Genomic DNA, 2,568 nt, shown 5'->3' with positions numbered 1-2,568 from the left:
TTTTTTTTTTTTTTTGAGACAAGGTCTTACTATGCAGTTCAAACTGACCCTGAGCTCACTATGCCTCCCATTCTGGCCTCAAACGCATAGCGATCCTCCAGGCCCAGCCTCCTGAGTGCTAGGATTATATAATGGCTTATACCATCTTTGGTACAGTAAGTCTTTGGATTTTCCAACATATTTATTTAGCTTATTGGTGCAATGGGATCATTCATAAAATAGTACATATTATTTATTCTTTTTTGTTTGTACCAGGCATTGAACTCAAGACCTTGCCCTTGCCATGTAGGTGCTGTGCCACTAAGCTATATCCCTAGACCTTTTTTTTTAAAATACAAACCTACATCCTGACATTTTTTCAGTTTTTTATTTGGATACAAGGCCTCATTAGTCACAAAGTCACCTGAGATTGAGCTTGAATGTGATCTTCCTCTCAGTTTCCCAGAATGAAGGAATTTAGGTGTGCAGCATCATGCTCAGCTTAGAATCAGTTTTTCTTTCTAGTTGGCTTACAGTGGGGGGCCTGCCCCTTAGCTTAGTTATTTAAATGCCTGCTTCAACAAAGCAGTCAGGCTCAGGTTGCTATAGTTCAATCCCCACAACTGAAGCCAGCCAAACCTGCCCTGAAGGCATTCGAAGCCGGCCCCAAAAAAAAAAAAAAATCCTTCAGCTTACAGTGTATATTCCTAGCATCTCAGTTCTTGCACTAAAGGATTACAAAGTATGTGTTGTTATTCCATGAGATTGATGATTTCAGTAACTCATAAATAACATATACAGTAATACCTCATTCACAAATGTTTCTGTCTGCAAAGTTAGCAAAGAGATTCAGTTTGCAAACATTTCATGTTGATCAAAATTTTGTTTCCTTTCACAAACTGTGCTTTGCGTGACAGATACAACCACAGCCTTTTTCTCCACACAAACATAAACGCAGCCATCTTCCCCCAATCCTAAATTATATTTATTTTATTTTATTTTATTTTATTTTATTTTTGGCAGAACTGGGAATTGAACTCAGACCCTTGCGCTTGCCAGGGAAGCGCTTATTTCACTAAGCCATCTCCCCGGCCCCATTTATTTTTTTTTTTATTTTTATTTATTTGAGAGAGAGAGAGAGAGTGTGTGGTGTGTGTGTGTGGCCAGCTCAGCCCACCAGGGGGCAGGGCTGGCTGGCATGTGGTGCTGAGGGATTGAACCGCGGTCCCTGATGCTTTGCTAAGCTTGTTCTAGGTGCTTTAGACCACTGAGCCATCTCTCCAGCCCCTCCCCGGCCCCATTTAAATTACATTTATAAGCTGAGATACCACTGTGTTTTCATGAGTGTGGATGTTTTGTGTGTATCCTTTATGAGAACGAGTGAACTTGTCCTTTTCCATGTAATGCAGTGGCCTCTACAAGCTTATGTATTTTGCCTTTTAAGAGCAATATAGAGCAAGCCAGGGGTGGTGGTGCACATCTGTGAACTCAACTCTCAGGAAGCTGAGGCAAGAAGACCCTTGTGAGTTCTCAGCCAGCCTGGGCTACATAGTGAGTTCAAGGCTAGCCTGGGCTATAGAGCAAGGCCTTATCTCAAAATCAGAATGAACAGAGCATCATAGAGTATGGTTTAAAAAATTTTTAAAAAGATAAAAAACTATGACTATTTTTTAACTAATAACCAAAAATGTGCTAATTAACTTTTTTCTGGTACTAAGATTTCAATTATGATTGACTTCAGAATGTTTTTGTGGTTTTAAATGTCTAAATGTAATTGGCACATTTTAGAAATGGTCCACAGTAGGATTCAGCTATAAAGCAGGTGTTGCCTAGACCCTTGAAACATCTGACTGCTGGCTGACTCTAGTCTTGTCATTTACTTTGCAATAAAATGATCCTCGGTTTTATTCAGAGGAGTGTTTTAGCTTCACATGTGTTAACTTTTCCTCATAGACGTGTGGGTTGTGTCCATAACTGTGGTGTTGGCCTTTACACCAGAATTGCATTTGCAGCTTTCTTTTTGCTTCTCACTTCCAGTTTTGGGAGCCCCAAGCTCTACCCTGAATTACGTTACTCACAATGAATGACCCAAACTAAATAAAAGTAGTTACCTGTGGGAAAGAAAAAGGGCCAGAGAAGGGAAAATAAGAATAAAGTAAAGGGGCTGGGGATTTGGCTCAGCAGTAGAATGCTTACCTAGCAAGCTGAAAGCCCTGGGTTTGGTCCTCAGCACCAAAAACAAAAAAATAAACCTCCCCTAAGAACAAAGGTAAACAACAACAACAACAAAAAAAGAAAGTCAAAGTTGATTGAAGATCTAAACATTAAAGCAGAAACACTAAATCTACCAGATGAGAAAACGGGTAGAAATCTTGAAGACATAGAGGTAGGCAGACAGTTCATGCACTGTGTGGGAACTACTTCAAGGAATGGACAACTGGAATCTGATCTTACGAAAACGTGTTTGCATGTGAAAAGAAATCAGCAACCAGGTGAAAAGATAATCCAGAATCAGAAAAGCCTTTAGCCAAATGTGTCTTAGACAAAAAACTTCTATCTAGAACATACAAGAATTTTAAAAAATTAGAC

At 39.6% G+C, this 2,568-nt stretch overlaps 1 protein-coding gene across 1 annotated transcript in view; it reads left to right on the top strand.

Annotated features, from left to right (window-relative positions):
- Nol11 (nucleolar protein 11) overlaps positions 1–2,568 on the top strand; it is a 36,621-nt gene that overhangs the window by 3,417 nt on the left and 30,636 nt on the right. The gene's annotated exons all lie outside the window — the stretch shown is intronic.

The sequence above is a fragment of the Octodon degus genome, unplaced genomic scaffold (genome assembly GCF_000260255.1).
Source record: "Octodon degus isolate 3935 unplaced genomic scaffold, OctDeg1.0 scaffold00033, whole genome shotgun sequence".
Classification (NCBI taxonomy): Eukaryota; Metazoa; Chordata; class Mammalia; order Rodentia; family Octodontidae; genus Octodon; species Octodon degus.
This window is presented reverse-complemented; position numbering and strand designations above follow the sequence as displayed.